A 10613-nucleotide genomic window follows, 5' to 3' on the forward strand; every position below is an offset into this window, starting at 1 on the left:
AAGGCAAGCGGCCTTCTCATCCAATCTATCTCAAGCCACTGACCGCTTCCCAAAATCCAGCCCTTTCCAACCCAGCCTTTTCCAACTGGACTCGGCACTTCATCACTGAGAAAGCAATTCTTCACACAGCAGGCTGATAATTAGCGCGTTGGCACTGCTTTGGGAAGCAGTCCCTGCAAGGCGGTAAATGGTCTGATTCTACTTCACCCTTCTTCGCACAGAATACAGCATATCAGCAGTCATTGACATCCTGTGTCTCTTTGTTAGCGCGATACAGGGCACATACAAACGATTCCAATCCCTTGCAGAGCTCTGAGGAAACCGACCAATCCTCTCCAAGATCCTGAAGAATTCTTTGGAACTCTTTTTTAAGCATCAGTTTCAAAGGTTGAACCTTTACGATGCCCACAAATACACTTACTGAGTTACAGCCCGTAAAGGCATGAAATACTGGAAAGGCCTTGCATGCATCCTCTCCAATTGCGTGAGACATCTTTCCTATATCGATGTATCTTGCAAGGTAGTGCGACACACATCGCTGGCAAGTGGGACTGTGATTGCCATCGCGAAGACGCGCACAAGAGACAACGATAACCTTAACAGGTGGTTTGGAAGCATACTTGGCGTGAAGACGGAGACAGATGTGTGTTTCTTCTTGCTCCAATCGTAGCTCTTTTACTTCTTGTACACTTTGTATCTTCAGTTTATACCCAAGATTGCCAGAAGTGACGCAAAATTCCTTGCCTTTTGCCCGACTAGAGGTCTTACCCCAGTGGTCAACGATGACTGACTTAATCAAGCTGTTCTTATTTTGGCCATTCTGTAAAAAGTTTCTCAATTGCCTGATCCTTTGCCAAGCTGCAAGGTTCTTATACGTTATCTATTCTCACTGGGGCCATCTCGTACAAACGCTCCAAATCCCTTTGGGATTCAAGGATAAAATTCCCACGCGCTCATAGTCTCCTGGGTGTTCTGTTTCACACTGGTTTTGTATAAATAAGCCTATTTTTGCCTGGTTAATTCTCTTTCGTTAAACGTTCGCCAGTCGTTAGCTTGGCGTTTTTCTTTTGCCCGGTCATCGCTGCGCCATCTTCGAAGATTTTCTTCGTTTCTTCGTTCTCCATGCCGGATCAACTTCCTGTTGTTCCTGCGGATGGGGCTGTTGCAGCGGCCGTTGACCCTCCAGCCGTCGCTGCCGGTGACAACAACGCACATAACGCTAACGGCAAGGTGGTTCCTGTGCCCCAACCTGCAGCTCCGGAGGTTAATATTTCTCTTGTCTTTGTATTCGTTTAGCTTGGTTTTCGCTTCTGTGTTATTTGTTTTAGTTTTCGCGTTTGTGCTACTAATTTAGTTTTCGCATCTGTGTACAGGTTTACAATTTTCGCGTCTGTGTTACTACTTTCGCGTTTGTGTTACCACTTTAGTTTTGGCGCCTGTGTATCAATTCAGTTCTCGCGTCCGTATACAACTTTAGTTTTTCGTCTGTGTGGCAAGTCTGTGTTACATATTTAATATTCGCGTCTGTGTGACAAATTTTTGCTTCCCGTCTGTGTGACTCATCTGTGTGACAAATTTAGTTTTCGCGTCTGTGTGACAAATTTAGTTTTCGCGTCTGTGTGACAAATTTGGTTTTCCGTCTGTGTGACAAGTTTGGATCTCGCGTCTGTGTGACAAATTTGGTTTTCCGTCTATGTGCAAATTTAGCTTCCGCGTCTGTGTGACAACTTTAGTTTTCCGTCTGTGTGACAAGTCTGTGTGACAAATTTAGTTTTCGCGTCTTTGTTACAAGTTTAATGTTCGAGTTTCTGTTACGAGTTTAGTTTTCTGCGTCTGTGTGACAAGATTTCACCCGCGTGAGGAGCTTTCACTTTTTCTCATTTTTTCCTTATCCCTTCGTAGGGTTACGAGGACCTTTGCCAAACAGTAGAGTCTTTGCAATCGGCCCTTAATGTGTCTAAGGTAAATCAGTCCTTGGAATCAGTGAGACTCTTCGCCTCTCGTCCTGCCGCGCTTCTCGATCCTTTCGCCCTCCTTGCGGCCTTGAAACAACTGTCAGACCACAATGGGGAGACGAACCACCCTCAACGCAAGACGTTTGATGCTATTTTTAAACAGTGTTGCCCCCTTGCAAACTCCAACTCACTTGCTGAAGTGGTGCTGCAACTCCTTGGGGACAAGGAGGAAAGAGATGTGGCTTCCCAGATCCGAAAGATTTTTAAAGGTCACTCTTGTCCTAGAAGTTCAGCCCCAGGACAGGCCTTTTGATTTCTTGGGAGACAATTCCGGCGCCCCGCGTCCAGGCCCCTATCCTGGAAGTTCATTTGGTCGCGGTGGACGTCTCACGCCTCAGTACTACCGGCCCGGAACCTTTCCTCGACGCTGTTTTAATTGCAGAAGAGTTGGTCATTTTGCTAGGAATTGCCCATGAGTCTCCAATGCTGTTAAAAAGTGACGTTTCTTTGCTATATATTGGAGTTTCGGTGCCTTTTGATCGTTTGCCTTGTTAGTTATCTCGTTGTTCTTCTGTACTGAGGTCCACGCCACATTAAAGTTTTCTTTTTCTATTACTTTGTGTTTGTTTCGCTTGTCTTTTTCTTTCTAAGCTAACAGATGGTATGCCTTCGAAGGGGTCTTCTTATGCCTTTTATTGCTCTGTCCCTGGACAGGGTATTTCGGGGCTGGTTCGCGGTTGGCTTTTCTCCTTTTCTACATCGTCTTTCATTGGCGCTTTTTTCGTTGTCCTTTTTGTTTTACACGCCCCCATGCAAGAAACCTCGTTATGATTATCGCCCGGACGAAGTCTCTTCAAATTTTGTTCAGTGATGCAATTGGAAAGGGGAAAAGCCTCGCGTGCAGGCCCCAGCCCCTCGCACATGGTTTCCACGGGAATCGCTCATGCCTCTCCTCAAGACGTTGTTTTCCGAGATCCCAGTAGTTTTGTGGCTGTATGGGGAACTGTGTTGGCACCAGTCTTACTGGAAGTTCATTCTGTCAGAACACCCAAAGAAAGATGAGATTTTTTCCCACATCGCCAGCGGGGTCAACATTTCCGATTTTTCCGCCCCCTTTAAAAGCGATTTCCAGAGGAAATTTTATAATTCTTCCACTCCCCCAGCGGCGTTTAATTCCTAATAGCAAATTGTGTCTTGATTTCGAGAAATTTATTAGTTCCACTATCTTTGACCGAGTTAAAAACGGCTCACCCCAGGTTTGGGGAAACGTTGGCTCTGTTCAGCCACCCCATTTGGTTTTGCCCATTACGGTGGAGCCCACTTACCCTAGAATGTGCCACGACGAACGTTTTGTTTTGAACTTATGGATTAGAGATCTGCCGCTTTCGCTGGGTTACATTTCTTACCAGCTCGCTATGTGTTTAAATCTCATTTCCAAACTACTTTCGACGATAAAAGGTTGTAAGGTTTGCAATAAAGCTTTTGAGTTATGGGGAGAGTTACGGTCATCCGTGTATTTTGTAGGGACCTTACCGCCCTGCCTAGCATTCGGGAGTAGCAGCCGTAGGCTCGCTTCTTCCCATATCTTGTCCTTGCCTGGGAGTGAGGGCTCTCAGTGAGAATTTATTAGTATTCTAACTGGGGCCATCTCGTACAAACGCCCCAAATCCCTTCGGGATTCAAGGATAAGACGCCCACGCACTCATAGTCTTCTGGGTGTTCTGTTTCACACAGGTTTTGTATAAATAGGACGGTTTTGGCCTGGTTAATTCTCTTTTCGTGAAAAGTTCGCCAGTCGTGAGCTTGACGTCCCTCCCTCCTCCCCGCAGCGATGACCTCTGTTGCCATCCCAGCTAGCTCCCGCTTCTTTTCGCCTCCGGGCTCGCTTCTTCCCATATCTCATCCTTGCCTGGGCGTTTGGGAGTAAGGGCTCTCTCTTTCCGCCGACTTAATTGAAAGATTCATGTAATCATCAAAGAAAACATCTATACGAATGCTGCTACCTCCCTCTCGTACGACTCTTGCCAGTGCCGTGTCAGGAATTTCACCAAAGGAAAAATGGTCCACTTTCAACTTTCGAACGATCGCAATACCTTCAATTACGTACACTGCATTTGGAATAGGTATCTGTTCTGTAGATTAAACAAGCTCTCTGCCAAGCTGCTCTTTACTTGTCTTGCTTGGTAACCCTTTGCTTGAAGCCAAGGAAGCTGGAAAGGGGCGCAGAGGATGCTATAGAAGAATCTTCATGCGCAACTGGCGACTTTCGGCGCTTAATATCGTTCGGGCAAATAAATTGCTATCTGCTCGAAGAATCATCTCATCGCCCTTTCTCTTAGCTACCCTTTTTGTTTTCGATAGGTGAGTAAAGGTTTTCAAATCCTAGCGCTTTAGTGTGGCGTGAAACTTCACAGGTGATTTCTCAGGCTCCAGACATTCTCTTATGCTGTCTCACCGACTAGCATATCCCACCATCTCGTGTAGCTAACAAGGAAGAGAAGTGGTCAAGTAGTAGCGTGACAGTGCACCTGGCTTTGAGCTGAGTCCTCTCGTTCCTCCAGCTGTCTGAGTGTCTTTGCTTACTGTCTTCTCGACTGTCTGGTCCACGGGTATCCGCCCAAGGGATTGACAGGGCTCATTTGGACAGCGAATCCCCATGCCTCCATGATGGCCTCAACGTCCAGGTACTCGTCTGGTACGCTTCTCTTGTCGCTTGTAGTACACAAAGGTATATTTCGCGTAATTTGTATTGTTATGGGAAAAACACCTTTGCAACATTTGACAAACGCATGAGAGGTGCAACAGCCAGCCAACCTCCCGTGACGCGCGCGCAAATCATGTCCAACATTAACATTAATCTATGAGACCCAGAATGCGGATAGTAGCCCGTTAGTAGTGCGTAGGTGATCCAGATATTGTTAAGAGCGTTTGAATAGAATCTTGAATGGCTGGATTTCCATAACTTGATTATGGCTTTCTTTGTTCAGATTTTCTTTAAGTTTCCCGATGTCTCTTCTATTGCTTTTGTTAAAATTGTCCGTGTCTGGAGTGTGATAATAAAGGTCAGCCATGTCGTAAATACCCTTTTTCTTTAGCCATCTCAGTTTGATCAGAAATATCACAAACAGCGGTGACAAACATCAGATATAAACGCATCCTTTTTGAAATTATCTTTTACTTGGTGTTTCGTATGCTTCTGCATACATCTTCAGAAGTGACGGTTAATACAAAATTGGAGTTTAAATTTACAGGATTACTAACTAATTAATTATTAACTGTTAGTATCACCCAACTAGTGGACTAATGCAAATCCTGCATTTTGATTGGCTACGCTACTAGAGGACTATTATTAATAGTCCTCGAGTAGCGAAAAGCGTGACGCTTTCTTTCGTTTTATTCCCAAATAAATATTTCTTTAACTTCTCGTTAACCAGTTTCTTCATGGAAACGGTTTGATCCTGAAATTTTAGTTTGTTGTAATATTGCGCATATTTGACACGACTGAGTACTTTCTCTTAACGCACGTAATGAAATAGGAAGGGTTTTTGCCTATTATAGCAAATATGTTGTTTGTTTAAATAAATATTTAGCTGCAGAAGGTGGCCTTTATGTATTCATCATGTTTTATAATATGCGAGCTTAACTGGATATTTTTTATGGCAATAGTAAAGCATTTTCGTGTCAAAATGAGGTTAGCGTCTTTCTGTTGTGCTAACTTAATTAAATATAAATATACATTCTGCCTCGGGAGTTTGTTATTCTCGGTAACTAGCAATGGCGTCGAAAGTCATTGCAACGCGAGCGGCGTTTTAGTGCATCTTATGTTGTTTGTTTCAATTAAATGTTTCGCTGGAAAAGGATTCTGTGATATTTTCTGCCTTTGTGAATTATGATATCATGTTGTGTACAGTTGAACCTCTCCACAACGGCCACCTTGGGGACAGAAAAAAGTGGCCGTTGTGGAGAGGTGGCCGTTACGGGGAGGTAGGAGTGTAATATGACACCATTTTTTTCGGGAAGTACCTGACATGTTTATTGTGCCAAGTTCATGCTTACTGTAGCCTATAAAGGCAATGCAATCTTATAGATATAGATAAAATACATAATAAGACTTAAATAATGTTTTGAATCAAAATATTAACATGACGAAACGAGCAGGGTTCGTAACATTCACTATAAGTACTGTAGACAATTCATGCTTACTGCAGCATATGTATGGAACACAATCAAAATACGTCTACAGTATCATTAAAAAGGGTAAAGAAACGAAATGTTCCGAAGACAATTATCGATTATTGAATCAGTTTGTAAACGTTCACGTTTAGAATAGCAGATACATTTTATTTTCTTTTAAATGAAATGAAGCAGTCAAGGGTTGTCTGCTTGAGCGAGATGTTACGCATTTTGCTAAGCAAAGTGGTGACTTTACTTGTAGCTTGGACGAGTTCTTCGTTCCCGTGAAACTCAGCAAACGTAGCAAGGTCATGAGCAGCTGCTAATGCTTCTCTCACGGACTGAAAATTTGGTTCACGTACCGGAGGGTCAAAGTCATCACCTTCGTCTTCCGCAATAGTCGCGTCCTCATCGCTTTCGTCAGGTACCTTGAGTAGCTCCTTTCTTATTTCAGTTCGCCATTCAGCATTATGAACGTCAATCAGTGGCTGGAAGCAGGGAACAGTTACTTTGCTAGTAACCACATGTCTTCTCAGGCTATTTACCCAAGACTTCTACCATGGCACTACAATGATAGACAATACCAAATCAATATCGTGCACTGTTAGAGCTACATATTACGCAAGGACAACTTGAATCTCCTGGAAGACAACACACAGCTCAATTGACATTCTGGAATAAATCGCTGTGTTACTTCACTACCACACGTAAGCAATGCCTGTCTATTTTTCTAAAGAGGACAGGAATTTCTTCTTTCTGACAAATGATTAATTAATAGGCCGGTAGCCAGGTTTTTAACCTCAGAAAAGGATCTGTTTCGTCGTGCGAACGCGTGACGACCTGTGAGCCAAAGGGCCTCTGCTGGTATGACTTCTGGGTGACCCCTTAAATGGTCTTAATGATCCCCCAACTTGAAAAAAATTGTCTGTAACGGTGCACGTACAACAGGCAACCCAGTGTACCCTCACGGAGGGTCTAGTTTCTGATCAAAAGGTCAGCCACTTTAGGTCGATGAATTCGCGAGGAGTGCATATACAGTTATAGGATACATAGAATTCCAACTATTGGCATTTGCTCATTGATAGAGGTTATAGCAATTTTATTCACTAGACAAGAACATTGGACATATCATGACTTCTATGGTCACGTGACTTGAAGCCATTTACTTGTGCATATTTGTGTCTAAGTTACTGTTGGTATATCATTCCTGGTAAAAGCATTAAAAGAATGTGTTACTGCGAGATAAATTCATGGGCAAGAATGTATAATTTTCCTAATTATGCAGGGTGTGTTGGGTTTAGGGTCACGTGACAGTCTTAAGCTACCACGACAACTCTGCTATCATATATGTTTGGAATATACTCATGATACGCCTTAAAGGGGCTAGGTCACGCTATTTTAGGTAATTTTGTTAAATTTTGTTAATTATGAGCTTTAAACGTCTAATTGGCAGAGCAAGAGTCTTTTATTTGCAAAATCACGGCCACATAACAACTGAGAATGATTTTCCAGCTTTGTAAATGACATTTTGATATAGATTGATATAAATTTGAAAAAAGGAGGGCCGACGTTTTTCAAATTTACACAAATTCAATCCACTTCAATCCTCTCCAGTTTTGTCCATCCATGTCCCTTCTTGGCTTCCCTGTATTTTGTTAGAGTTCTTCTATAGTTTTGAACAGTTATTTTGATATTTTAGTTAATTCTAGGACCATTCGATCAGTGCTGAAATTGCCTAAAATTGCGTGACCTAGCCCCTTTAATTTGATGTACGGTAGCCTTTGTAACCTCGAGTGGTACCAATCCGCCATTTTTAGCCTCGTGGCTCATGGACTATGTGATGAAGGGACGTTGGCAAATTGGGAGTATCTGAATGAAGAACTCAATGACCTGTGCTAGCTGCTGCTGCTGGTGGTACTACCACTACTACGGCGACGACGACTTGTTTACTCTCTGGATGGTCGCTTCGTCGCCGTGTCTAATTCAAGTCTCACTAATAAAATGCATTTTCAGTCCATGTTCGGACCGGCGCATCATTTTATCATTGGTTAAAATATGCGCATTTTACCACACCTTTTTGCGGTACTTTTCACAACAACTACGCGAAATTACCAGATATCAGGTTTTGACGACAACGCGAGCGTACAAATGTACGCGCGTACCGTTTCATTCTTAGGATACTTCGTCCACATTGAACGACGTGAACGAAAAGGAATAATTGCGAAATACTTACGATATTGCCAGGTTATATCTTGAGGTGACGTTTTCGTCGACGTTGCCATCGTAGATCTTAACTGAGTCCCTGTTAAATTGAGTGCCACCGTGGTCCGCAGTCCCGTAGTGAGGAGTATATCGTATCTATAGAGAGACTAGAACCATGTTAACGTTTCACATGACGCTTCAACAACGAAAAATTGAAGACTAAAGGCAATCCAAAAAGTAAAATCAGCATATTAATCAGTTTATTAATCAGATTTGTTTGGTGGAAAGTGCGTGTTAAGAACGAGGAAAATTACACATAGTTGACTCTAAATCCCTCTGGATAAATGTAAAGTACGGAACCATGGTGGCAGCGGGTTGATAATGTCACGATTGTGGAACTGCGGTGGCAATGACTTTCCTGCTGAATGTAGGTTGCGGCTGTGGCCTGCTGTAGCGGCGGGTTGATAATCGACTGTATAGGACTGCGGTGGCAATGTTATGTGGAATGTAAGCGGCCCCTCCACTGAATGATTCCGTAATCTGGCCGACAGTAGAAGTTCTTTCGTATACCTCTGAATTCGGGAAACAAACGAAGAGAATACAAAAGGCAATAAAATGACTATGACAATAAAATTTGGATGACATAGTATGACCATGACAGGTAGTATGCACTTGTGGCCACCAAAATATGCCGGTATATTTTCTATGAAGTTACACTTTCCAGACGATACAGAAACTAGCCGACGATAACAAATGTTACCATTTGTGGTCACGAGGAAAAACAGAGGCCCCCACTTTATAAAGTGAGCTGCCCTGCGAAAAGGCATCCCACGTAAATAGCTGGTACAAGTAACGTTTTCATAGTTCTTAAACATTCCTCCAATTTGAGAACTCTCATAAAATCATCAAAATAGTTTGGTTCCGAACAAGGCGCGATAGCACTTCGATTTGGACATCAAAAAACCTTTACTCTCTTGCCTAATTAGGATTAAAATATCCGTGATCGGTAAGTGCTGGGAATCAAATCGGATTTAAGGCAAAAATGGGGATTAAAATGCATAGTTCGTGTTTAATGTCATTCAAGTCCATCTCTGTTGTTGCTTTTGTACAACCCCTTTATATTAAAAGTTAGGACCCCCTTTTTGGCAAAAAATAGTTTTGGAAAAAGTGGATTGCTACTGAATAATTATCTCATTGCTTTCCAAGTATTGGAAATTATAAGATCTCGAGTAAATTCGTAATTCGCCGGTGCAACTAGCGTTTTCATAGTCCTTAAACAGTCCTCCTGTTTAAAAACTCATATAACATCATCAAAATTCGATTTAGATATGAAAAACCTTTACTCTCTTGTCTAATTAGGATTGAGTAAATCCTTGATGGGCAACTGCTGGGAATGAAACCGGAATAGAGGATAAATTGGGATTAATTGCATCGTTCTTGCTTAATTCGAACTGTGTAATGTTGCTAGGAAAACTTTAAAAGCTGGTATTAAGATAAGGTTGCACTATATAAATTAAGCTTTGTGGAAGATTACATATACATTGCTTATATGCATTTATTTCTAGGGATATTGGTAAGAACAAAATAAGTCAACTGCCAGAAAAGGTTTTCTCAGGGCTCACATGTCTACAAAGGCTGTAAGTATATTGCCTTAAACATAGTTTTTAATCGCCTGTTCAATTCACAAAGATTTTGTTTGGATTTGCTAATAAGTGACTCACACAGTTGTTTTTAATAAAACCTGAATAGTAACTGATAATCCCTTCCGGTCTACAATTAAATCCCGGCATTTGGTAAACACTAAATGCCATTCAACTCCATCTTTGTTGTTGTTGACAAGATCTCGAGTAAATTCATAATTAGCCCGTGCAACTAACGTTTTCATAGTTCTTAAACAGTCCCCCTGTTTAAAAACTCGTATAAACATCATTAAAATTGATTAATTCCGAATAATATGCGAGAACACTTCGATTTCGACATGAAAAACCTTTACTCTCTTGTCTAATTAGGACTGAGTAAACCCTTGATGGGCAAATGCTGGGAATGAAACCGGAATAAAGGATAAACTGGGATTAATTGCATAGTTCTTGCTTAAGGTTACTGCTAACGTTTTGAGTCTCGAATTTTGCAAAATTCTAAAAAGCCACCATAAGATAGTTCATTATATTTACTCTGTTCTAAAAAAGAAATTATTTGAAAATGTTTTTTTCTTGCGGAGTGATTGCAAGTTTTGTGTTTTGCGTGACTAAAATGTTATACCCCCAAGGTGTTATCAACACCTCA

This window comes from Montipora capricornis, chromosome 10 (assembly GCF_036669925.1).
Source record: "Montipora capricornis isolate CH-2021 chromosome 10, ASM3666992v2, whole genome shotgun sequence".
Lineage (NCBI taxonomy): Eukaryota > Metazoa > Cnidaria > Anthozoa > Scleractinia > Acroporidae > Montipora > Montipora capricornis.